At 55.6% G+C, this 27,096-nt stretch overlaps 1 non-coding gene across 1 annotated transcript; it reads left to right on the top strand.

The window, feature by feature from the left end:
• Positions 1 to 20,347: 20,347 nt before the first annotated feature.
• Positions 20,348 to 20,479, top strand: LOC127489314 (small nucleolar RNA SNORA70). The gene has a single exon (XR_007917268.1). It is a non-coding gene; the product is annotated as a small nucleolar RNA SNORA70 (small nucleolar RNA).
• The last annotated feature ends 6,617 nt before the right edge of the window (positions 20,480 to 27,096 follow it).

The raw sequence follows: 27,096 nt of genomic DNA, 5'->3' as shown, positions 1-27,096 counted from the left end.
TGGGACCCGAGGTGCTGCGTCGGCTTTGAAGATCAAAGCTCCGTGCACAGGAACGGGAGCCTGGAAAACAGAAAACGCCAGAACAGCCCCTCACTGCTGGGAGGGGCCGGACTCTGGGGCTGAGTCGCGGTGAAGGGAACCAGCGAGAGCGAGCACCGGAGAGATCGAAGCGGTGACAGAAGTCAGGGCGAAAGCGCGTTTGTCGTGTGTGTGAAGCAGAACAGGTGTAGTTGTCTTGGTGCCCTGTTCTGACAGAATGAGAGAACCCCACCTGACCAGGCTCTGGAAAGACCCGCCCGGGGCCCGGGGTGGGGGTGGGGGTGGGAGGGGAGTGGGCTGTGCTTCCTGGAGTTCCTGTGTGTCCCGGCACAGACGGCGCTGCTTCTGTCGTGGGCCGCACCCCTGCTCAGGAACGGCGACCTTCCCACGTCCCATCAGCCGGGTGCAGGGCCTGACGCAGGCGTGTTCTGGACGGGCACGCTGTTGCCCTGTGTCGGAGGAGCTACCGCTCCAGCCCTCGTCAGGGGCCCGAGGTTCTTCCCCCTGAAGAAACAGCATCTCGCTGGCAGAGACTCGGGCTGGTAGGGAGCTGCGTAGACACGAGCCAGCGTGTGTAAGCCGGCTACAGAGGAAGATGGGAGTGTTTAAGGGAAGTGGGAAGAAAATGGGAAGTGTTAAAGAAAGAGAATTTGTGTGCAGTGGACCGAGGAGACGAGGCCCGAGGCCGGAGGCCGCTGCTCTCCCTCAGTAACCCTGTCAGTGGCTTCAGCTTCCGGGGACAGCGCGGCCGACTCCTTTGCTCTGCACCAAGGGGGCTGTTAGGTCCCGGGAGGATCTTCGGGAGCGCCACATCCGGAAACCCTCCACCCAGAATTTTCCAGAAGAGGGAGCCTGGGAGAAGACACAGGGGACCCACGCTCGCTCACGTCCGTACAAACCCCAGGCTGCATGCAGACTGCGCCCTCGGTCCTGGTGGGAAGCCCGCGGGCTGCTCAGGGGTCCTCCTCCTGACCTCTGCTGCTCGCTCCCCGCCGCTGGCTCACGCCGGAGCTCTTTCTCGGCTGAGGACCAGAGCCCCGAGCAGCCCATGGGGTGACATATTTGGCGCCAGCGTGGGGCTCCCGAGTGAGGACAACGGCAAGTCTGAGCAATGCTCCAGGCCTGGCGTTCGGTCCTTTCTCTGCCTTGTCTCCGGCATCCACGGGGACAGAGCCTTGCCCGCTTTCCCTTAACCTGGCCAGCTTGGCCTTTCCCTGCCCTGTCTCAGCCAAAGTCTCTTTGCCATCGGCAGCCTCGGCGGCCAGGGTTGGTGCTCCCCCCACCCAGTTCTAAAATTCCTGGTGCAATCCCTTCTCTCCGAGGCTTGCTTCCAAATCCAGGCGTGTGAAATCTGACTTCTGGTCCGGGGAGGTAGGAGGCCTGTGTCAGCAAAGCCGGCGCCAAGGAAGTTTGCGGCCGCCCCCACGGCTCGGGTGCAGGGGCCAGCACATCGCTGTCCCAGGCACGGGCAAGGGGCCTCCCTCTCTGGTTTCCGCTGTTCTTTTCAAGTCAGCAGGCCTGGAAGCCACCTGGATGGGCCACCTCCCCCTTCCTACCTAAACGAGCCCAGTTTTCGGGAGGCAGCCTCCCACTCACTTCTCTCGCCCACTGCAGGGGCTGCTCCCCCAGGTCACCCCCTGAGACCCACAGGAGGGGAACACCCCTCCTCTTCAGGTCTCTGATCTGTCTGGCCAAAGGGCCAGCTTCCATAAGGACGGTTCCTGAGCACAGCTAGTTAAGCCAGGCGCTGTGTCCTCGGCAGGAGTCAAGGCAGTGCAGGGACGCAGCGAGGGTGGCTGAGCGGCGGTCAGCACGTCCACCCCTTCCTGCCGACCTGTGCCTCACCCAGGGCCCGGGCTTGAGACACATTCAAGTGAGGGGACTTGGGGACACTCTTGTCACTGCAGCTCTGATTGCAAAAGACGCCCACACTTTGGGCCACCGGGGATCCCTTTGACGCTCAGACCTTGAAGGGGATACTCCAGGAGAGTGGACCCTGAAGGAAAGAATCCTGCAGGATGTGCACACGGCCACCTCGACTCTGTACTGAGTCTTTGACCCTGGGGCCTCCGACCAGATCCCTGGGACTTAAAGAGACTCAGACATGACCTGGGGTGGGCTTCGTTGTTTCATAACTTAAAAATCCATTTTCTGGTTACGAAAGTGGCACCAAACTTGGCTTGTGCTTCTGCAGAGGCCCGAAGGGCTCAAGCCTGCCCCTGGGCTCCAGCAACACTTAGTTGCTTTGTTTTCTGTCTGACTTAGCAGCCTGTTGACACAGGCCCTCGCCTGGTGGGAGGGGGCGGAGGGGAGCAGGTTATCTCTCACTCACCTCCTGGCTGGAGTCTCCCTGCCTCCTTCGGAAGTGAATTAACAGTCCCATGAGAAGTGTCACACAGCTGCCTGAGGCCTGGTCGCAGGCATTGTGGGCCCAAGGCATTTGTTGGGTAAAAGAAAAACAAAAACAAACAAACAAACTAGGCCCAAATTCAACTTAAGAGATGTGTTTGCATTAGGCAGGAAGTTAGAAATTAGCCTGTGTGTGCGAACACCGAAGTTTCTTCGGAGAAGAATCCTAGAGTCCCGGAAGCAGCCCAGATTTTCCAGCGCCAAGTCCTGCCCATACCCTGATAACCTTACAGGTGCTCCCAGCCCCCCACCCCACCCCAGGATAGCCTCCCCCCAGCTCCAACACGGAGCAATAAAACCTCTGCCGGGCACGAGTGGCCCCAGTGTGAGACGCTGAGCAGTAAAACCTTGGGAGGGGTTTTTCCTGACCCACACTCATCGACCCGTTCGTCCGGCCGGGAGAGGAGGGAGACAGGGCTGGCAGGGCTAGACCATTGCCTTAAAAACCCCAGTCTAAGTGTAGACTAGGCGCTGGCTCACGGTCCATCTGGTGGAGGCCCGCCCCCATCACACCTGGCTACCTTGCTCACCACTGCTCTCTGTCTCTCTCTGAACCCACCCCACCCATCCCCGCTAACACCTTGTCAACAACAGTCTCATGCCAGGGTGAGGGCTCGCCTGCTAATTTGGTTCAGCTGTAACTGGACAGGGGCTTTAAAGGGATTTCTCCCTCGAGAGCTAAGATCACTGCCTTGAAAAGTTGCTTTGGGGACTGGCGCTGTGGCACAGCAAGTTAAAGCCCTGGCCTGCAGCGCCAGCATCCCATATGGGGACCGGTTCCGGTACTGGCTGCTCCACTTCCCATCCAGCTCTCAGCTATGGCCTGGGAAAGCAGTGGGAGATGGCCCGAGTTTGGGCCCCTGCACCCACGTGGGAGACCCGGAAGGAGTTCCTGGCTTCAGATCAGCTCAGCTCTGGCTGTTGCAGTCATTTGGGGAGTGAAATAGTGGATGGAAAACCCCTCTCTCTGGCTCTACCTCTTTCTGTATCTGTCTTTCAAATAAATAAAAAAAACTCAAAAAATTAAAATAATGTAGCATCATTTAAAAAAAGAAGTGTATGATCTTTATTTTTAAAAAGTTGCTTTGTAACTTGTCAAACGTGTATGTCACTCTTCTCCAACTAGAGCTGTTTTATGAAAAAAAGTTGGGGGAGGAGAGTAAATTTCGCATTTGCAAGCTGTTCTGTTGCTACACCGAAGCGTGCCAGTACAGATCAGTTCAGAAAAACTGCATTAATCCAAATACCTGTTGGCCCACGGCTTAGGCGAATCTTTGATTTGCTTTAAATTTGATTTTAAAAAGAGATAAAGATGTTTTCAAAAGTGTTAAAATGTGTTTTTGGTAAGAAGGTGCTACATTTACCCTTATCAGTTACTTAAAATCATGGAAATGTAACGGGCCTTAAGAATAGTTCAGATAAAGGTATGGCATTCATTGGGATCTCAGTGTCTTAAGTCATCCAGGTGTAGTTACCACGTGTGAATCGGGTAAGGCAAAGGAGATAAATGTCTAAATGTCAACTTAAGGTATTCTTAACATCTTACATTCTTTAAATAAAAAGACCATTTGGGTTTGTTAACAAGTAGATTTTCATAAATTGTTCATATATGACAAATAATTCAATACTGCTTAAATGTAACTAAGGTTAAAACTTGATATGTTCTTTTATTTAGAAAATTTTTAATTTGGATTTTTTTAAAAAGATGTATTTATTTATTTGAAAGTCAGAGTCACACAGAGAGAGGAAGAGACAGAAATCTTCCACCTGCTAGTTCACTCCCCAAGTGGCCACAACGGCCGGATCCAAAGCCAGGAGCCAGGAACTTCTTCTGGGTCTCCCAGGTGGGTGCAGGGGCCCAAGGACTTGGGCCATCTTCCACTGCTTTCCCAGGCCATAGCAGAGAGCTGGATCAGAAGAAGAGCAGCTGGGACTAGAACTGGCGCCCATATGGGATGCTGGCGTCACAGGCAGAGGCTTAACTTACTACACCACAGCGCTGGCCCCAACTGAGTACAATTCTCCCGTCTGCACGGTGTTCCAAGCACTGATCATCCGTATAGGCACACTGCCATAAGATCCAAGTCTGAGCTTCTGCTAAGGCCTCGAGGTGTTTGCAGTACATGACATCAGTACGTGAATAAGTATCTGGGAAGAGACCTGTCTTGAATTTTAAAATCTGCTTCTGCAAAAAGAAACTGCAGATCTTGCAATGGTTTTCTTTAATGGTTAACTGGTTACTCTAGTCAGCTCCTGGAAGCTCTTTTCTGGTTCTGACTCTGTTAAATTGTTCCAAATTATGGGATGATTTCAGGTGCTAACTCTTACATTAACGTTTTTATTTCCCATGTGGTAACTGACCAAGGAGACACTGATTTTGTTCCCTAGTGAGGGCATCACTTGTGTTGTCCACTGTTTCTGTTACGCTCTGATTGTTGGAAAGAGTTGAGTCTTAGAGTTGAGGGGCCGGCGCCGTGGCTCACTAGGTTAATCCTCCGCCTGCGGCACCGGCATCCCATATGGGCGCCGGGTTCTAGTCCCTGTTGCTCCTCTTCCAGGCCAGCTCTCTGCTGTGGCCCGGGAAGGCAGTGGAGGATGGCCCAAGTGCTTGGGCCCTGCACCCGCATGGGAGACCAGGAGGAAGCTCCTGGCTCCTGGCTTCAGGTCGGTGTAGCTCCAGCCATTGCGGCCATTTGGAGAGTGAACCAACGGAAGGAAGACCTTTCTCTCTGTCTCTCTCTCTCTCACTGTCTATAACTCTACCTGTCAAATAATAATAATAGTAAGAGTTAAGTTGATTTTTTAAAAAAAGATTTATTTATTCATTTGTGAGATAGAGTTACTGAGAGAGAGAGAGACAGAGAGACAGAGATCTTCCATCTGCTGGTTCACTCCCCAGATGACCACAATGGCCAGAGCTGAGCTGATCCAAGGCAAGGAGCCAGGACCTTCTCCAGGTCTCCCATGTGGGTGCAGGGGCCCAAGCACTTGGGCCCTCTTCTACTGCTTTCCCAGGCCATAGCAGAGAGCTGGATCGGAAGAGGAGCAGCTGGGACTTGAACCGGCACCCATGTGGGATGCTGGTGCCACAGGCAAAGGCTTAGCCTATTATGCCACAGCGCCGGCCCATAGTTAGATAGTTTTAAAATATGTACTTATTTTTGAATGTCTGGTCACTTTATAATTGTAATGGAATCTGGTTAATCACCCCGACTATGGGTGGGGGGGAATATTACTTCACGATGGTGAGCGTTTCGACCAGCTGCTCTAAGCTGTCACGGGAGTTCTGAGAGTCAAGGTTCTGAACTCTTCGTGCTTGGTTATTTGCAGTTGGCAATGAGAGGAGCGAGTTAGAGCAGACGTCAGGTGGGCAGGGAATGCGAAGGGCTCCGCCAAACACTAAGAGACGTCACCAGCCCAGTGGGAAACAGGCCTTGGAATGTAAAGGGATTCATTAATGAGCTGGGAAGAACAGGTTCTGGTGCCTAAGCCGACACCGAGGGCCAGGGGGCCAGTTCACAGTGCTCACGTCTGTGACCAGGTCTGCCAGGCGGCCAGTTCACGGTGGTCGTCCTGTGACCGGGTCTGCCAGGCGGCCAGTTCATGGTGGCCGTCCTGTGACCAGTTCGAGGGTATGGTGAAGACCGGCAGCTCCACTGACAGGCACTACTAGAAATGTCAAAAGATACATCCCTCATCCTGTAGGATAACAACTAATTAGGCTACTGGGATTCGATCCAAAGCGCCGTCGAGATGTGAACAATGCTAAACCTTGAGCTGTGGGCAGGTGTATCCAGCCACAGCCTGCCCAAGCCGGCAGCCTCCACGGCAGGCCAGATGTCTAAACAGGACCTGACAATGGCTCAGGCAAGCTAGATGTTAAGAACCCGGGAATTGCCAGGTCAAAATACAGACCAAAAAGGGAAGTCCAGGCAAAAAAGAAAGTTCCCAAGAGACTTAGAGGTGATTGGAGTGGGTTATGCAGTGGATATAGATAAATACTAGGGAGCTGGGTTATGTGATGGATGTTATGTCTGGGGCCAAGCAAGCATGGCCGTGCCGTGAGCACCAGTGAAGTCCACAGCGCTTTCCCGAGTGGGACACAGCCAGGGAGGCCTGGCTCACTGCCTCATTTCTCCTCTCTTCCCTGTTCCACAGGGCTGCCGACCAGGACGGACAGGTTAGTCCCTAGCCCTTATAAAAGGGACAACTAACATTTTTCTGTAGTAAAGCTGGGCCACATATGGAAGCCAGACAGCACAGAATAAACAAAACCTTCCATTTGACCATGACTGCATAGCTAGGTCTATGGGTCTGTCCTGCTCTGAGCACAGTAAATGGTCAAAAGTTCCCTTTCAAACCTTAAGACAGCTCCAGGCATTTCTTGGACTGTCAGTTACGGATCCCTGGGTGCAAGATCGCAGCAAAGCTCCCGTGTCGGGCTCTCGAGAGCAGGCAGGAGCAGGGTCCCCTCCTTTGGGATGGACAAAGCACAGCCCGCATCCAGTGAAAAGCCGCCTTGACTGTGGTCCCCACGCTAGGGCTGCTGGACTCAGTCCTTGCAGACAGGCAGGCAGTCAGATGAGCTACTCTTCCCCAGGGGGCTTCTGTGCTATGCTCCAAAATGTTTTTGATCAATCACACTGGACAGGCACAAAGTCATACTCACCAGTTCTTGAACGAGGCCACACAGGCCTAGGCCCAGGCCAAGCAAGGTTGACATTTCTGGGCCAGTGCTGGGTCATGGAAATCCTGGCAGTTGTCTCCCCACGGTTCTACAGCTCCACGCCCTCACTGCTCTCTTTACCACACTCATTCGTTTTGTCTGCAGCAGAATAAAAGCCATCCAGCTCCAGGAGGCTTTGAACAGGGCTTCCACTCTATCCCACTGAACAACGTGACTGATCCTCTAGACCACACAAGGCCACCCTCAAACGCCATTGGAGGGATAGCCCAAGAGAACCCAGGAGTGGCTCTGTGCCCCTGTGGCCAGGGCTGGAGAAAGTATGGAAGATAGAGCTTCATCCATGTTACCCCGTAACATTATGGTTACTTCTCTTGAGGGGGGAATGGTACGGGTGCTAGGTAGACACAGCCTATGAGTGTAACAGGGGCTGAAGGAAGCTGGAATTTTTAAGGAAAATGCAAAGAAATTAGAAATTTTTAAAGAAAATGAAATTTTGTGCAATGCAACGAGAAAGCGAGACCTGGAAGCAGAGCAGCGATTGCAGCTGAAGTCACCGCTCCTGTTCAGTAACACTGCTGGGTGGCTTCAGTTCTCTCCCTGGGGACAGCTCAGTCCCCCCCCCCCTCGCCCCTGCACCAAGGGGCTGGTGGGTCCCAAAAAGATCCAGGGAGGATTTTAGGGAGCTGCACATCCAGAAACCCCCCACCCACAATTTGCCAGAAGCGAGAGGAGGGGAGAAGACCCAGGGGACCCACACTCACGTGCGTGAAGGCCCCAGTCTGCAGGCACACCTCGCCTTGACAGAGAGGCCGCCTGGTCCGTGAGCTGAGCTGCTCTCGCAGGCCTCAGTGCGCGTCACTGCCTTCCTTCCCAGCACCCTGTGTCTCACGTCTGAATCCCTTCTCGTGCCAAGACAAGCACCCTGAACACTCCATCCCCGGTCTCCGGTAACAAGGCCAGCCCGGGTGTAGCCACCCCGGACTTGTGGCGGGGAGCACGGGCCGGTGGTGAGGCCGTTGTGCTGGTTTCCACGGGCAGGAGTGTCAGCAAGACCTGTGCAGGGCCTGCGGCCGCAGCAAAGCAGGCTGTGGCGTCCAGCACTGACCGACGGTGGCGCAGCGGCCTGTCGTGGTGTCAACTCCCGCCCACTTTGTGGCCCTAGCTTTTATACCAGGTGTCCCATTTTAGCCCAGTTTCTAGGCTTGGTTTGCAGTATTCCTGCTGATTTTATGAGCTGCTAAAGTTCATTTCAACAATGGCTTCTTGTTCACATCAGCCAGAGTGAGTTTCCATTGCTCGCAACTCCAAGTCCTGATGGACAGTAGGGATGTAACGGAGGAGGAACAGACAGGCCCAGAGAGAGTGGCGCCGGAGGCCAGGCCAGCCGTCCCAGCGTCCATGCCTCTGGGCGTAACAGCCAGCCGGACTGTGATCGCCTCTGGTGGGAGTGGGGAGTTAATACCGCCCTCGTGTGTCATTGATCACTGCTGTGGAAGTCCTACGTGAGCGTGTCGGCAAGTCTGTGCGTGTACCGGGCAGCCAGGGGTTGGACGCAGACGCCTGCTCTCCTGTGCCTTCCTCTCCTTTGAGAATCACAGCTCCTCACTGGCCGCAGGGTGGATCCCTGGAGGCAGAGTTTATGTCACACGTCCCAGCCTGTGGCCCCTGCTCCAAGCATCAACCCAGCCGACCGGATGCCTGAGCTTGGCGAGAGCCTGCGCCGCGGTGGCTTTCACGCCCGGCTGCGCGCTGGGATAAGCTGGGGGCTTTCAAACCCGACGCCCGGCTCTGCTCTACTCAGATAGATCAGGCTCTCCCGGGGTGGGCAGCAGGTGGCCCCGGGGTGCCGGGATGCACCCACGTTTGAATCCCCTGCTCTGTAGAATCTTTCCAATGGTCCCCTCTCTGTGGTCAGGAGGGTTTCTGTCCATTGCACCCAGAAGTGGTTTCATTGAAGCTGCGTCTTGTCACAGTTGAGCCTACCAGAGACGAAATCATCTCTCCCGTTACTAGACTCGCCTTTCGTCCATGTTTGTTAACTTTTTGCCACTTTTGCAAGTGTAGATATTGCACCTCCTTTTAAATGTAGCAATTAATGCCATTTATTTTTCGTGATGTTTACTTAAGGTCTACAAAATGATGTTTCGGTACATGTATACATAATGAAAGGGTTACTACTGTGGAACAAATTAGCATATTCATGTCTCACATATTACCTTCGTGGTGTGGTGTGTGTGTACGTGCGTGTGTGGTGACGGCACTCAAATTCTTGCAAAAACTCCAGATGTCATCCTTTTATTCTGCTTCTCCACATTAGACATTTGGTCTCCTTCCAACTCTGCGTCCAGAGACCATGCAGTGTTTCTCTTTCTGTGTCTGGCTTCGTTCCCTGAGCACGCACTGTGGACACCTCTCTCCTGGAGCGCCAAGCACTCCGTATTTTTATCGCCATTCTGAGCGCACTGTTTGCTCCCACCATGTTTTCTAATTCGTTACTGTTATAAAACAGAGCTGTAAGATGTACACATCCATCCAGCCTAGCGAGTTCTGCAGAAGCATCATCATAAATGGGTGCGTAGCCAACGTGTGATGGAGAGGAGCAGTCAGCTAAGTGGATACACTCTATCATCCCCACTATGAAATGTCACAGACTCTTGCAATGTATAATATGAACACTGTCGCAACCAACGAAGTCACTTTTTAAACAAAATAAAATGAAAGCAGAACGTAAAATTGTGGCTCTGAATGAGATGGGAGAGGGAGCGGGGGAGGGGAGGGTTGTGGGTGGGAGGGAAGCTATGGGGGGGGAGCCACTACAATCCAAAAGCTGTACTTTGGAAATTTATATTTATTAAATAAAAGTTGAGCCGGTGCCGTGGCTCAATAGGCTAATCCTCCACCTTGCGGCGCCGGCACACCGGGTTCTAGTCCCGGTTGGGGCGCCGGATTCTGTCCCGGTTGCCCCTCTTCCAGGCCAGCTCTCTGCTATGGCCAGGGAGTGCAGTGGAGGATGGCCCAGGTGCTTGGGCCCTGCACCCCATGGGAGACCAGGAAAAGCACCTGGCTCCTGGCTCCTGCCATCGGATCAGCGCGGTGCGCCGGCTGCAGCGGCGGCCATTGGAGGGTGAACCAACGGCAAAGGAAGACCTTTCTCTCTCTGTCTCTCTCTCACTGTCCACTCTGCCTGTCAAAAATTTAAAAAATAAATAAATAAATAAAAGTTAAAAAAAAGAAAATATGTACACATGTGGATGAAATATTGGGAGGGGAGGGTGGTTTCGTGAGCAGCTTCTGTGTATCTTTCTGCTTGGAATGTTTTTTACCCTGTGCATGTATTATTTTTCCATCCTAGAAAAACAAAACCTGAAATCGGCCATACCAGTGGTTCTGCAGGGTTTATTTTTCCTGAGTCAGGAGTTCTATCTGTGCCCTGAGAAAACAAGCCATTGTTTGCTTTTGATTTTGAAAACATATAAGCCTTGGAGCCATCGCTGCATTGCAGAGAAGGGACGGGCAGACAGCGTGGCCCGGCGCGCTTGTGCTCGACTCGGCTGGACTCCCGGCACGGTCAGTTCCAGCGTTCGGGTGCGCGGCCTGTGTGGCTGCACTCAGGGCACCTGCTGTGTCACTGGGCGAATTCTTTCCCCAGCATTGACAGACTCCATGCTGCTACAAAACCTTACGCAGGGCAGGCAGTAAAACGCCCGGAGCTGGGCACACAGCCCCAACTTTCCCCGGTCGGATCGGGGGCTGGTTCCGGTCGCTTTGCTGTTACGAGCCATGCGCAGAGGCCGTGGATTTGCTGGTGAGTCTCTCGGCACTGGGATTATTTCTTCAGGGCAGCTTCCCAGAAGTCAGACGCACGATCAAGGGGCACACACTGCTCTAATGAACGTCTCCGGGCTGGCCCAGCCACCTGCAGTTCGCTGGATGGACAAACACTTCCAATTAAAGGCCCCAAGTTTCCTGGAGGTCCCAGCGGCAGGTATGGGGGAGCGCCTGGGGCCCGTCCAGCCTGCTCAGACTGGCTAAGCTGACCAGTCCGTGCAGGCAGGGTCTCCGCTACGGTGTTTCTCTAAAGGAATGCGACAATCCTTCACAGTGAGCTGCAAGCCTTAACAAGCACCTGTTTTGCTGAGCCAGGAGCAGGCCCAGAGGAGTTCTTCCCAGAAACCCTGGCTCGGAATTCGCCATCATCTCGCCTCTGGACGATGCGGCAGCTCAGAGCCGACGAATGCTTTGATCTTTCTTTGTCTCAAGGTGCCCCCATTCTGCAGATGAGAAAAGAGAGGCTCGTCGGGCAAAGGGGCCTGCCTGGCACTCAGGCTCCGCCTCCAACTCCAGCTCTGTTTCAGAACCCGTTCTCCTCGCACCAGACCCATCCGAGCATCAAACATGGAGCACAGACCTGGGCCCGGTTCGGGGCTGGGCCCTGGAGACCTGCAGGGTCAGGCCCGGCTCCTGCCAGGAACCAGACAGAGCCAGGGAGAACCATGGGAACCCCAAGAAGAGGCCCCTGCAGGAAGCAGGGGGGCCCTCAGAGGAGGCCTGCAGAGCCCGCCAGGCGTGAAAAGCTGGGGATGGGGCAAGGAAGAGCAGGCTGGCGCTTGGGCAGCTGGGCCGGCTCCTGGCTCTCAGGAAACTCAGCTTCCATCTGCTGGGGCGACCCTAAAGGAAAAGGATTCAGACAGCACAGGGCCAGTGCTGGCGTCCTCTCTGCCTGGCCGTGTGTCTGATTAAGAGCCAGCTCAGGGCTGGCATCGTGGCGTAGCAGCTAGGGCTGCTGCCTGGGATGTCAGCATTCCATTAGGGTGCCGGCTCGTGTCCCGGCTGCTCCACTTCCAGGCCAGCTCCCCGTTGGCGGCCTGGGAAAGCAGCAGCAGATAGCCCAAGTGCTCGGGCCCCTGTACCGCGGGGGAGACCTGGAAAAAGCTCCTGGCTCCTGGCTTGGCCTGGGCTATTGTAGCCATTTGGGGAGTGAACCAGCAGGTGGAAGATCTCCCCCTCTCTCTGTCTCTCCCTCTGTTGGTAAATGCTGACTTTCAAATAAATAAATCTTTAAAACAAAACAAAACAAAAAAGCGAGCTTTGCTTTCAGAACTGTTTATTGGACCCCTTGCTATGTCGACGCCCTGAGCTTGCAAAGCGCTGGCCGTCTTCCAAAGTGTTTCCAGTTGTGTTCCGGGAGAGGCGCAGTCATCAGCCACCCCCAAGTCCAAGTTGTCCTTTGCTTACCCTGATGGCCAAGTCCTGGGAGGCGCTTAAGCCTCAGGACCACAGCACACGACACGTGGGAGGGCAGGTCTCTGCACTGCGTCCACGGGCAGCTCCACTGTGCCACACTGCGTCCACGGTCAGCTCCACTGTGCCACACTGCGTCCATGGTCAGCTCCACTGTGCCACACTGCGTCCACGGTCAGCCCGATGGTGCCCCCCACACCCTGGGCCACACTGCATCCACGGTCAGCTCCACTGTGCCACACTGTGTCCACGGTCAGCTCCATGGTGCCCCCTACACCCTGTGCCACACTGCATCCATGGTCAGCTCCATGATGCTCCCCGCACCCTGGGCCATGCTGCGACCACGGTCAGCTCCATGGTGCTCCCCGCACCCTGGGCCATGCTGCGACCACGGTCAGCTCCATGGTGCTCCCCGCACCCTGGGCCATGCTGCGACCACGGTCAGCTCCATGGTGCTCCCTGCACCCTGTGCCGCACTGCGACCACAGTCAGCTCCATGGTGCTCCCTGCACCCTGTGCAATGCTGTGACCATGGTCAGCTCCATGGTGCTCCCCGCACCCTGTGCCATGCTGCGACCATGGTCAGCTCCATGGTGCTCCCTGCACCCTGTGCCGCACTGCGACCACAGTCAGCTCCATGGTGCTCCCTGCACCCTGTGCGTTGGGATCTGTGCACCTCTGCCAGAGGAGGCTCCGGGCTCCTTGGCATCACGCAGTGACTCTGTCCCCTGTGCCCAGGGACCTGCTCTGCCCACAGGGCCCCCTCTTGTCTTCCTCAGCCTGGCTTTGCTCTCGTGCCTGTCTCTTGCTGCCTCTGCTCACGTAGCCGTGCAAGGGGGCATGGCCAGGAGAAGCCTCGCAGGTACCCTGAGCTTCAAAACAAGGCGCAAGGTCAAGTCTCCAGGGTGTCCTGGGAGGCTGTGATGTCTGTGGACGTGGCTTCGGGGCTGCCAGGGCCCACCAGGCCCACCCCCACCCCCCACGTTGTCTGGGACAGTCGGTGCCTTGTGGCTGCCTCTCCTCTGACTGCAGGACGAGGCCAGGCCATCAGATGGCCACAGACGGCCCCCAGGACGCGCTGCCCTCTCTGTTTTTCTTCATCTGCCGTTTCTTCCCTCTGCATACCCAGAGAATGGCTCATGGACTCACTCATGAAGGCACACATTGAGCGCCTGCTGCATGCCAGGCTCTGCTCTAGGTGCAGAAGTGACCCAAAGAGAGGCTGACACCGTGGGGGGCAGCGGGTCTACCAGAGACAACAACGTCCCCTTGCCCGGGGCTGGCAGGCCCGCCCGCCTAGCGAACTCATCACCAGCCTTCGAAAGGCGCGTGGAGCGCTCACAACTCGCTCAGGAGCAGCACAGGTTGGGGGTGGGACACCCCAGCCGCGGTGCCCCCGTCCCCAGCGGGCATCAGGGACTGAGGGGAGCACCTGATACAGACAGGAGGCTCTCGCCGCGGAAGGGGCTCCTTCTCCATCTCCGGTTTTGTCTGATCTGAGCGTAAAATCTGCAGTGTTGACTCCGAAACAGGAAAGAGTCCGCCCATGACGCGGCTGCCGCAGCCGGCGCGCTGACGCATTCGCGTGCTTTTGCGTTGCGAAATGCCGCGGGCCTCGGACTCGCCGGCGGGGTCTGACGCGTGCGGGCTGCGGGACGCAGGCAGCCCTCCCCTGGGCCCCGCGGGCCCTCCCCCAGGTCTCCGCGTGCCATGGACGGCTGCGCTCAGCTGGACACCTCAGCTGCGGTGCGGGCTCAGCCAAGCCCTCCCAGCCGCACGCAGCCCGAGAGGGAGGCGTGTCGTGCCTGTTTCCCAGATGGAGAAACTGAGGCTGAGCACCGCCAGTGGGAGGCTGAGCCCGGAGCTCTCCTGTCTCCGGTGCCTCCTGCCCAGTCCGGAGCTGGGTCTACCACAGCGCGAGCGTGGGCAGGAGGCTCCCGTGGTTCCACGTGGCCAGTTCTCTCCACCCTGGTGAGGAGGGGTCTTTGCAGGAGCAGAGACTCACCTGGAGCGGCTTGGAGGAGGTGGGGGTCAGGTCCCATTTGCAGGCACCTGGGACACAAGAGCCAAGCCTGGGTCTCCAGGAAGATACTTCGGTAAATTCCATAGATCACATTCTGCTTCCTCACAGTCAGGGACATTGAGAGCAGGGAGAGGGAAACTGACCCACGGTCCCCCAACCCGGCTGTGGGCCCAGCTCCCCGGCTTCTCTCCCGCCCACTCACACGGGGCATTCTTAGGCTGTCGCCATGGTGTGGACGCCACGTGCATTCTGCATTTTCCCTTCAGCATGATGGGTCTTTAAAGCCAATGTGTGGGTGTCCTGTGTGGTCATCCGTTCTTTTCTACTTTCTAGATTGGAGCAGTGTCCCCACAGCATTAGAAAAAGCCACGTAAATGACACAAATATTCTCAAAGACGTCAACCAGCTCTGGAAGCCACGAGGCTCAGCTTGGATCAAACTGCAGCCTGGGGAGACCCCAGCAGGAGCGGACAAGGTCCAGGCTGAGGACTGGGAAGAGAAACCAGCGGATACTTGAGTGGCCACACGGGGGAGGGTGTGCCCGAAACACCCAAGGGGATTCGGATGCATGCCCTGTCCCCCCCACCCCCACCCGGGGCGAGAGCCTGGGTCCAGTCCCAAGTGGAGAACTAGGAGGACGTCTTCAAAAGTGGAGACTCGGGCTTTGGGGACCAAAGCCAGCCCTGGGGAGATCTGCCCCACTCCTGGTGTTTGCCAGATTTGCCAGCTCCTTGGGCAGAGGAGAGAGAGCTGGGCTGCAACCCGCCACCCGTGGAGGGCGGAGCTGCTTATAGAGCCCAAGGAGGCCAATCCCCAAGAAGGTTCCCACGAGGGCGTGGACTGGGAACAGGGAAGTCCCAGAGGTAGGCTGCACCCCAGCCCCTTTCAGACTGGATTGGGGTGAATTCATCAAAGTATTTCTCCACTAGGGATAGTTTTGTACTTTGCTTGTGGGAGGTGAGGAGGGACCGTCCCTGGAGAGAGTGACATCACTCAGAACCTCCTTTGTATGCACAATGTCCAGCATTCTATCCCAACTATGAAACACGAAGAGTCAAGAAAATATGACAAATGATGGAGATCCCAGAGAGCAGAAGATGCAGAACCAGAGGTGACACAGATGTGCACACAAGTGTGCAAGAACTTTAAAATCGTGACGGGGGCCGGCGCTGGGCACAGCAGGTAAAGCCACTGCCTGCAGTGCCGGCATCCCATCTGGGCACCAGTTCGAGTCCCGACTGCTCCACTTCCGATCCAGCTCTCTGCTGTGGCCTGGGAAAGCAGTGGAGGATGGGCCAGGTGCTTGGGGCCCTGCACTCATGTGGGAGACCCGGAAGGAGCTCCTGGCTTCAGATCATTGCAGCTCTAACTGTTGCAGCCAAATAGGGAGTGAACCAGCAGATGGAAGACCTCTCTCTCTCTTTCTCTCTCTCTCTGAAACTCTCTGACTTTCAAATAAATAAATAGATCTTTAAAAATAAATAATGAAGAATAGGTAAGAGAAAATAGAGGAAAATGTCAGCCAATTAGAAGGTAGATTTTCGATGGAAATTGAGATACTAATATTTTTAAAAATTAAAAACTTAATTACTTCACATGTTGGGTTAGGCACAGAAGAACACAAGAGGCATGAACTCAAAGACAAGTCAGCAGAAATTACATAAACTGAAGCATAGAAAGCATTACTTTGTTTTTTAAAAAAGATTTATTTATTTTACTTGAAAGGTGGAGTTACAGAGAGGGAGAGGCAGAGGCAGAGAGGTCTTTTTTTTTTTTTTTTTTAACAGGCAGAGTGGACAGTGAGAGAGAGAGAGACAGAGAGAAAGGTCTTCCTTTGCCGTTGGTTCACCCTCCAATAGCCACCACGGCTGGCGTGCTGCGGCCGGTGCATCGCGCTGATCCGATGGCAGGAGCCAGGTGCTTTTCCTGATCTCCCATACGGGTGCAGGGCCCAAGCACTTGGGCCATCCTCCACTGCACTCCCTGGCCACAGCAGAGAGCTGGCCTGGAAGAGGGGCAACCGGGACAGAATCCGGTGCCCCGACTGGGACTAGAACCCGGTGTGGCGGTGCCGCAAGGCAGAGGATTAGCCTAGTGAGCCACAGCGCCGGCCAAGAGAGAGAGGTCTATCTGCTGGTTCACTCCCCAAATTGCTGTGATGGCTGGAGCTGGGCCATTCCAAAGCCAGGAGCTCCATCCGGGTCTCCTACGTGGGTGCAGGAGCCCAAGGACTTGGTCCATCTTCTACTGCTTTCCTAGGCACGTTAGCAGGGAGCTGGATTGGAAGTGGGGCAACTGGGACTTGAACAGGCACCCATATGGGACGCCAGCACTGCAGGTAACAGCTTCACCAGCTATGCCACAGCACCATCCCTGCATTCCTTTGTCCTTAATTTGAGTGTTTTGAGTGTGGTCAGATGACAAAAAACTCATTTATCTGTACACATGTGCATTTTGGTATGTATGCGATATCACAATAAACGTCAAAGAAAAGGACTTAATGGAAGGTTTGACCTTAGGTTAGACATAGAAGAATGTGAATCCAAAACCAAGTCAGCAGAAGTGACATAAACTGAAACGTAGGAAGCAGAATGGATGAAACACTCCAGGGGGTGAGAGTCCCGCGGGACATGGTCAGAGGGTCTAACATACACGCTACTGTAGCCCCCGAGAAAGAGGAGAGGGGGCAAGGGACAGGAGCGCCGCTCAGATGATGGCCAAGAATTTTCCAAAAGTAAAAGATGCCAACCCACAGATTCCAGAAGCTCAGCGTAGCCCGCACCGGATAAACAGAGAAAGCCACATTGCAGCCAAGTACTGGAAGACAAAGGGAAATCCTAAGTGCAGCAGGGGTGCAGATGGGGGTGAGGAGGGAGGCACCTTGTCTTCAAAAGAACGCTGATGGGTCAGGGCTGGTGGAGGGGGCGGGGCGGGGTGCCCGAGCGCATCCTAGGTTGACGTCTGGGACACGGCCCCTCCCACAGGAGCTCACAGCCGGCAGAGCAATGGGGCGTGTGATCCCACAGGCGAGGAGTCAGGGCCGTCTCCCTGGAGGGGGAGTGAAGTCGGACCCAGCGCCGGCGGCAGAGAGAGGGGTCAGGCTTACATGGGGGAGGGAGAACCATGTCCCCAGGCCGCCGCAGGTGCTCCCCCACCTGCAGCCCTCAGCGCTCCCCTGGGGAAAGAGCGGGGTGGGGTGGGGAAGCACAGCCCTCAGGCCCAACCCAGGAGCTTGGTGGATTCCCAGGCTCCAGGCTCCAGGTTTCAAAATCTGTTTTGGAAGTGAATCACGGTGCGGGGGGTGGGACCCTCACTTCTGGGGACGCATCCCCCGAACGTGTCTCTCAGGGGCAAGTCCGTCACACTGTGGGCTCTGGGCAGAGGGCTGACCGATAGGGAATGAGCGAGTCCCAGGAGGAAGGAGTCCTAGTGGGAAGGACACGTGTGTGAACGACTTTCACGCCATCGCGCTGTTGGGCTCTTCCGTTTGTCCCCTAATGCGACGCGGCTTGGAGGTGCGTGTGTCCAGCACCTCGCACAACCTGCGCCGCACCCCGGCTCGTGCTCCTTGCTGCTGGCAAAGAACACGGGGACCCAACTGCCCAAGGTGCACGAGGAAGCCGGCACGCAGTGGATCTCACGGTTTCATGCCTAACCCCAGATGCCCGATTCCCAGGTTTAAGTTTTGGCAAGTTAGGGTCACATTTAGGCCAAACAAACAAAAAACAAGCCCGAACAAAAAAGAAAAGAAAAGTGGAGACGCCACGTGTTAAAGGCCATCCTTGTCCCGCTGGACTGAGGCCTGCCCCGCGGCTGATGGCCGGCGTCTGCGTGTCTAATCGCTTTTTGCACACAGAGATCACTTGATAGCTGTTCCGCACGCTCTCCTGGTGGACGACAGCATCTGCAGGCGACTCTGAGGTCTCATGACTGCGTTTTGATGCCAGGGAGACTCCGAAGATATTTCTCCAAATTCTCCAAACGCCACGAGATCTGCTGCAGAGACAGGGAGGAATTGTTTACAGTCACACGGAGTTCCTCACTCTGGAAGGACCCAGCACTTCTCAGCCTGCGGGCCCCGCCGGCCTCCACGCGGGGCTTTGCTGCCTGCACCCAGCAGCTGCCCTGTGCCGCGGCCTGTGATGCTCACCTACGCCCTGGGCTTGGGAAGCAGCCGGCGCCCCGGGAGCAGCTTCTCGCCTGCCGAAGCCTGAGTCTTCCAGGGGTGTCTGCCTTTCGGCTTGGTAATTTCCTGTAAAGATTTATCTATTGATTTGAAAGGCAGAGAGAGAGAGAGAGAGCGAGCTTCCATCCACTGGTTCACTCCCCAAATGCCCACAATGGCCAGGGCTGGGCTGGGCTGAAACCAGGAGCCTGGAGCTCCATCTGAGTCTCCCACGTGGGTGGCAGGGCCCAAGCGCTTGGGTCACCCTGCACTGTTTTCCCAGGCACATTAGCAGGGAGCTGGATTGGAAGTGGAGCAGCCAGGACTTGAACTGGCACCTGTGTGGGACGCCGGCATCGCAGGCAGTGGCTCAACCCCCCTGCACCACAATGCTGGCCCCTATTTTGGCAATTTTGAAAGGAAAGACTCCCGGATTGTAGATTTCCTTGCCTTGCGAACAGAATGTGAGACCACTTCGAGACATGTTTCCCTTGATGCTTTCTGCTCACTATCTTAACGGTCCACAGGGGCTGCAGGGGGTCTGGCCCCGCGGCAGCCAGCTCACAGCCCGGGCCAGGAGAGACACACAGACACGTTTTGCCAACTGACCCCTCCTAGGAGCAGAACACAGAGGACAAGGACTGGAGTGGCCCCATCAGTCTAGGATGAAAGTCTGTATACTTCAGGAAGATGAAACCCAAAGGCAACTTTGTTTTGGTGCAAAAGGTTTTGAAACCCATGAACGGTTTTTCTGTAATAGGCATTTCCACGAACTTGTCGATGATCCCTCACACAGATTATTTATTTATTTTTTTGACAGGCAGAGTGGACAGTGAGAGAGAAAGACAGAGAGAAAGGTCTTCCTTTGCCGTTGGTTCACCCTCCAATGGCCGCCGCGGCTGGCGCGCTGCGGCCGGCGCACCGTGCTGATCTGATGGCAGGAGCCAGGAGCCAGGTGCTTCTCCTGGTCTCCCATGGGGTGCAGGGCCCAAGCACTCAGGCCATCCTCCACTGCACTCCCTGGCCACAGCACAGGGCTGGCCTGGAAGAGGGGCAACCGGGACAGAATCCGGCGCCCCAACCGGGACTAGAACCCGGTGTGCCGGCGCTGCAAGGCAGAGGATTAGCCTAGTGAGCCGCGGCACCGGCCCACACAGATTTCTAATTTCTAAAAGTCATCCCGTGAGTCCCAGCTCCTCGCATCCAATCCAGCTCCCTGCTAATGGCCTGGGAAAGCAGCCAAGATGGCCCTGGTCCTTGGACCCCTGCACCCATGTGGGAGACCCAGAAGAAGCTCCCGGCTCTTAGCTTCGGCCTGGCCCAGCCTTGGCCATTACAACCATTTGGGGAGTGAACCAGCAGATGGAGGATCTCTCTCTCTCTGTCTCTCCCTCTCTCTCTCTGTAACGCGGCCTTTCAAATAAATAACTACGTCTTTCAAAAAATTATCTTCTTTCAGATGCTTTTTTATCTCTTCCCATTTATAATACAATGTTTACATACAAGGAATAGGGCTGGAATTGGGTTAAGCCACTGCTCACAGTGCTGGCATTCCACACCATAGTGGTGTGCCGGTATGAGTCCCAGCCACTCCACTTCCAATCCAGCTCCCTGCCAACGTGCCTGGGAAGGCAGCAGAAGATGGTTCAAGTCACGTAGGAGACCTGGATGGAGTTCTGGGCTCCTGGCTTTGGCCTGGTCCAGACCTGGCTGTTGCAGCTATTTGGGGAGTGAACCAGTGATGGAAGATCTCTCTGTCTCTGTTTCTCCATCCCTCTCTGCCACGCTGCCTTTCAAACAAATAAATCTTTAAATAAAGACACGGGCTGGTGTGCCGTGGCTGCAAGCCACCGTCCGCGGTTTGTGTGCAGCCTATTGCTCGTGTGGGTTGCCCTGAGGGGCCTGGGAGACAGCTGCTCCAGTGGCCATCCATGCCTCTGACCTCACGCTGTCCCTGCTTCTGGCTCCCGACAAGAATGCAGGTGCTTCAGGAAAGCCCTAGGGCCGGGGTTCACATTGTCCACCCACACACGCTGCAGAACCGGGGCCTCCACTCTCCTGCCCTCTCCTTAATCATATAACCAATCATAAACCCTGATTGCTGGTCAATAAATAGAAACACGAGGAAGCAGATGCTGGCGTTGCTGTGCAGAGGGTCGGGCTGCTGCTTGGACACCTGTGTCCCGTGTCAGATGCCAGCAGGGGGCCTGGCCACTCCTTGTGTGATCCAGCTCCCTGATAGTGCACCTGAGAAGCAGTGGATGATGTCTTGAGGGTTTGCATTCCTGCCACCCCCTTGGGAGACCCAGATGGAGTCCCTGGCTCCTCGCTTCAGCTTGGACTAGCCCTAGCCATTGTGGCCATTTGGAAAGTGAACCTACAGATGTAAGATCTCTCTCTCTCTCTCTCTCTCTCTCTCTCTCTCTCTCTCTCTTTCAAGTAAGTAAACAAATAAATCTTTAAAAATATACAAAGAATCTTAGAAAAGTTTATGGAAAATGCATATTATAAAGAAGAACTATGATGGATTTGACGTGTTTGCAGTGAAATCAGTTCATACTGACTTGTTTTAAAACGTCAGAACAGAGTCCAGCTGGGGCACTAAAAAGGATAACACATCAGTTTGAGAAGCGCTCCCATGGTTCTGAGCAACTTGGATCCCACTACAATTTTCTTTTTAAAAGATTTATTTGTTTACTTGAAAGTCAGAGTTACACAGAGAGAAGGAGAGACAGAGAGAGAGAGAGATTTTCCATCTGCTAGTTCACTCCCTGAATGGCCACAGTGGCCACAATGGCCAGAGCTGAGCCAATCCGAAGCCAGGAGCCAGGAGCTTCTTCTGGGACTCCCACGTGGGTGCAGGGGCCCAAGGACTTGGGCCATCTTCTACTGCTTTCCCAGGCCACAGCAGAGAGCGGGATCGGAAATGGAGCAGCTGGGTTTCGAACCGGCACCCATATGGGATGCCGGCCCTGCAGGCAGCAGCTTTACCCTCTACATCATAGTGCCGGCTCCCCACTAAAATTGAAGCAAGAATAAACATCAATTTTTGGTGAAGCTTCAGTAAAAACCAACTCATTAAGAAAAGCTTAAGAGGACAATGCCTGAAGAAGCCAGCAGTTTGCCGGGCGGTATCACGTTTCCCTTTTTAAGGTTTATTTTATTTATTTGAAAGGCAGAGTTACAGACACACACACACACAGAGAGAGAGAGAGAGAGAGAGACTGAAAGAGAGAGGGAGAGAGCGAGCGAGATATCTTCCAGCCACAGGTTCACTCCCAAGGCCAGGCAATAGTCTCTGGGGACGATATCCATCCTGTCTGTGCTGTAACTGAAGAAGACTGAAGATGAACAATGGCCACACCCCAGCTGGTTCAGCCGAGAAATCCGCACTGCGCAAGCGTCCCGCGACGAAACAGCTGTGTTCGGATCAGCCTCCGGCAGCAGCCGAGCTCTCAACGGGAACTTCGGACAAGTCGGGTCAAGACCCTGAAGCATTTCTGCAAAGAACTGTAACGGGGTGGGCTTTGGCCTAGCAGTGAACCCACCTGCTTCCCACATCACAGCGCCTGGGCTCAAGTCCCAGCCGCGGTCCCGATGCCAACTCCTGCTGCTGCACACCTGGGGGCAGCAGGTGATGGCTCTAAGGGCTGGGTTCCTGCCACCACAAGGAAGCCTGGCTCCTGCCTGCAGCCTGCCCAGTCCCCACAGTGGCGGCAACTGCGGAGTGAGCCAGCAGACGGAAGATGTCCGTCTCTCTCTCTCCCCCTTTCAAATAAAGTCAATAAACGAACACAAAATTTAAAGACCAATGTTTATGCAATGTTTACCATGGCTTACACCATGCTGTAACAGGAGATGAAACCCGGCTTTCTCAGCACAATCTGAAGACACAACACATCACAGCAATGGCTGCCGAGAGGTGGGAGGGGGCCAGGCAAGCAGGTGCGGCCAGTCAAGAGCAAAGGTCAGGCAGCAGTGCAGGGGGAGGGAGGTGCTCCAGGTATTTTGCTTGTTGACTTTCAGGAAGGTCAAAGAATGATGGTATCTGCCTACTAGAGGGGTTTGAGAAAGTTGGCTAAAGATTTGCAGAAAAACATCCAGGAGAGCCTCACTCTGCGGGATCTCTCACCAAACAGGAGAGGAGAAGGGGAGGGGAGGGGAGGGGAGGAGAGAGGGAGGGAAGGGGAAAGGGAGGGGAGGAGAGAGGGAGGGGAGGGAGGGGAGGAGGGGGAGGGGAGGAGAGAGGGAGGGGAGGGGAGGAGGGGGAGGGGAGGAGAGACGGAGGGAAGGGGAGGGGAGGAGGGGGAGGGGAGAGGAGGGGAGGAGAGACGGAGGGAAGGGGAGGGGAGGAGGGGGAGGGGAGAGGAGGGGAGGAGAGACGGAGGGAAGGGGAAAGGGAGGGGAGGGGAGGGGAGGGGAGGGGCGAAGTTTCGATGGGAAATTATTAGGCATCCACCTCACAGTCCGAATTTGGCTCCTTCTGACTTCCTTTTGTTTCCTAATCTTAAACACACACACACACACACACCCCAATCTTTAGGAGGCGGCCGTCTCTCTTGGGCTCGCTGTGTGATAAGGTTGTGTCGTCTCGGTTAGACTCCGAGCGGAGCGAGCACCGGGTGGACTAGACGGCTGGTGTCCTGTTCACCAGAGGGTCTGCACCTGATGGGGGCGTGTGGAGAAGCCAGGGTTATCGTGTGAATCTTTATCTCCTCATCCCTTTTTCCGTGAACTTTCTGAAGACCCCGGGTTTCCCTCCACCCATGCACGGAACCACATGTTATGATTTTTGTTTCAACTGCCCAATGTAATTTGGAAAACTCAAAAGAAGAAGGGAGACCTACTGGGTTTGCTCCTATTTCGCTTACTTCCTTCATGTTCCCGATTCCTTGTTCCGCTCTATTGAGAGAACATCTTTTAACCATTTTTTCTAAGTGGTCACACGTCCTCTCTGTTGTCACGTGAGCGTCTTGGCTTCTCTTCAGGCTGTACTCTCTGGGACGGTCCTTTGGTCCTTACAGTCCTGTGACCTCTCCTCTCACCTCAGCCACTCTCCTCTGACCCCTGTGGCTCGGAGGAGGGATCGGCTATAGGGGCCGGCACTGTGGTGCAGAGGGTTGAAGCCCTGACCTGAAGCACCGGCATCCCATATGGGTACTGGTTCAAGTCCCAGCTGCTCCTCTTCCGATCCAGCTCTCTGCTCTGGCCTGGGAAGGCAGTAGTCCTTGGGCTCCTGCACCCACGTGGGAGACCCGGAAGAAGCTCCTGGCTCCTGGCTTTGGGTCGGCTCAGCTCCGGCTGTTGCAGCCATCTGGGGAGTGAATCAGCAGATGGAAGACCTCTCTGTCTCTACCTCCCTCTGTAACTCTGACTTTCAAATAAATAAAATAAAAATTTTTTTTAAAAAGAAAGTAATTGTCTATATTCTGCGTCATTGGCCCAGACAATAAAGCAGTATTTCTCTCTTGCAGGTTTCTTTCTTTTTAAGGTTTATTTTATTTATTTGAAAGGCAGAATTACAGACACACACACACACACACACAGAGACTGAAAGAAAGAGGGAGAGACAGAGCGAGATATCTTCCAGCCACAGGTTCACTCCCTAAATGTCCACAATAGCCAGAGCTGGGCCAATCAGGAGCCAGGAGCTCCATCCAGGTCTCCCACGTGGGTGCAGAGGTCCAAACACGCAGCCCATCCTCCACTGGGTTGCCAGGTGCATTAGGAGGGAGCTGGATGGGAAGTGGAGCAGCCCACACAGGGTGCCATACAGGATGCCAGCATCGAAGGCTGTGCATTAGCTTGCTGCACCCAACGCCAGTGTCTCTCTTGCTGCCTTCAATTGCCTTCGTTTTGTTTTAATTTCTGCCATTTTTCTCTGTCTTTAGCTTTCCGAAATTTGACCATGCTGCGTCTAGCGTGAGTTTCTCCGGGTTTCCACGGCTGAGGGTTGCAAAGCACGCGTCTCCTGCCAAATCCGGGAAGCTGCTCGTAGGATTTCGGCTCCACCCTCCTTCTCCCCGTCCAGGACTCCCTGTCGCAAACAGGAGGCCCTTTGTTGAGGTCTCCCAGGTTCCAAGGCCCTGCCACGTGGACGCACGGCTGTTCCCGGGTGGCGTATGCGGCTGCGTCTGCGGCTGCTGCCCGTGATCGCCCCCTTGCACATCCTCCACCTCTGATGAGGCTCCGTCTTCCGCTTGTGTTCAGCAGACCCGCCGTTTGTTCCTTGAAGCGCTTTCCGCCGAGCGGCTTTGAACTCTGCAGCAGGTCATCCGGAATCGTGGTGGTCTGGGGTTGGCGTCTGTGGCCTTCCTTGTTTCTCCGTACCCAGTGTGCAATCTTTCTGGCTCGTGTTCTGAAGAATGATTCTCCAGGGAAACCTGGACCCTCTCGCGTGCCGGATGAGGTGCTGGATCGCGTTCAAACGCTGGGCGCCAGCTGCTCCCTCTGACCCTGCTCTGGCAGGGAGGTGAAGTCCAAGACCGTCACTCAGCCTCACCAACACCTGAGCTGGGCCACTCCTGGTCACGGCAGGCGGGCGGAGTCCCAGCTCCCCAGGAGCCTCACGGATACCGGATGCCTGCCTGGTAGTGGGGGACAGAAACGCCCCCGGAGCCACAGGGCGGGGGCAGGGCAGCCTGGGGCAGCACCCCAAAGCGGAGGCAGGGAGTCCAGGCTGCCCATGCCCCTTCATGGCCCCTCGGCTGGGGGCCTTGCTGGCTGCCCACGGTGCCTTGCCTGGCACGGCCTGGGAGGGGGTGGGGCGGGCCCTCGTGACTGCCGGCGTGGGTGTGAGCGGCGCCTCTCCAGGACAAGGGTTTTCTAAAGCTGCTCTGTCCGGCAAGCCTGCCTGTTCCTGGCCCGGGCGAGAGGCGGGCTCTTGCTGGGCCTTTCTGGTCTTGGCACATTGGCGTGTGCCGGCTTCTCCAAGGCTCCGACACACGAGCAAAGCAAGCGCCCAGGAGACAGCCCCTGTGGTTCCTGGGGTCCCCAGGCCCCCATCAGCTCCTGCCCTCCACATTTCAGAGACAGCTGCCCTTTGCTTGGCCTTTGATGTCCAAGGATTTTTGCCCTTGGTGCGGAGAGTCAGGAAAAGTGCGCCCACTCCGTCTTCCCGGGAGAGGCGTCTCTCGCTTCCACTTTTGAATTCCCTGGGTTCTCAAATGGGGTCTCACTGATGTGTTCCAGCATCAGACTAGGAGAGACCTGAAGGCAGCCATCCATCCATTCCATCTGTGTGTGACAGCAGCCAGGAATGGGGGTCCCGGGCCAGCAGCTCCAAGGCAGGGCAAGCCCCGAGGTTCCTCGCCAGGGCTGTGCTTGTCCAAGCAGCAGAAAGTGCACAGCCCGGAAGCACCGAGAGCCGGGCAGGCGGCGGGGGCAGACATGTGGGTGTCTGGAGATGGGGGAAGCACTTTCAAAGAAAAGGCAGCAGCAGGGCTTACCCCTGGGGTCCCCCATTGGCAGGAAGCGAGGCCACAGTGACGGCTGCCGTGGGCGGGATGGAGGCTGTGCGGCGAGAGGCCCTTGGTGGGGGCCAGCTGGCCCGCGGGCTCCATCTGGGAAGCATCACTCACTCGGCTGACAGCAGCTTAAAGGCCAGAGTCACAGGGCTCACAGGCTGGCTCCAGATTTTATTTTCATTTTCTTACCTTCCAAGCAGAAGTGTCCATCTGGGTGTTTCATGTTGGCTGAGAACCGTTGGCGGGGAAGGCGTGAGCCGCCCGCCATCAGAGGGCCCATGGAGCTTTTGTTCCCCCCAGAGAGGGAGCAGGACAGAACCGCACACCCGCTTGTGGAGAACTGAACCTGAACCAGGCCCCTGGGGGGCCCCTGGTTGTCCACCTCCCTGGAAGACTTGAGAGGGAAGGGGGAGGCCCGGCCCCCTAGAGAGGCCTCTCCTCCCCTCCTGGGGTCCCTCTGTGACTCCGCCCTCGTCCCAGGTCTCCTCCTGCCCCACTGCCCGCTCTTTCTTTCTTTCTTTCTGTCTTTCTGTCTTTCTGTCTTCCTTCCTTCCTCTTTCTCTCTTTCAAGATTTCACTTATTTATTTGAAAGGTAGAGTTACAGAGAGAAGGAGGGACGCAGAGCGAGATCTTCCATCTGCTGGTTCACTTTCCAGATGGCCGCGGCAGCCAGAGCTGAGCTGACTCGAAGCCAGGAGTCTGGAACTCCATCTGGGTCTGCCAGGCAAGTGCAGGGGCCCAGGCACTTGGGCCATCTTCTGCTGCTTTCTCAGGCCACAGCAGAGAGCTGGACCGGATGAAAAGCAGCCCAGACACAAACCAGCGCCCATAGGAGATGCTGGCGCCACAGGCAGATGCTTAGCCTACTATACCAAAAGGCCGGTCCCCTGTACCTGCCCTTTCTATGTTGGGGCCCCGGGCCCTGGGTCCTTCTCCTCCCTCCACGATTGTCTTTGGCTCCGCTCTTCCTCCCCTGTTTCCGGTGACCTCGTCTTTACCTGCACACCGGAACCCACAGCCCCAGCCAAGCTCTCTGAGTTCACACATACACGCCTAGCATCACAG

The sequence above is a fragment of the Oryctolagus cuniculus genome, chromosome 11 (genome assembly GCF_051225735.1).
Source record: "Oryctolagus cuniculus isolate XC-2025 breed Fujian yellow rabbit chromosome 11, ASM5122573v1, whole genome shotgun sequence".
Lineage (NCBI taxonomy): Eukaryota > Metazoa > Chordata > Mammalia > Lagomorpha > Leporidae > Oryctolagus > Oryctolagus cuniculus.
Note: the sequence above shows the minus strand (reverse complement) of the source record. Positions and strands in the feature narration are given on the sequence as shown.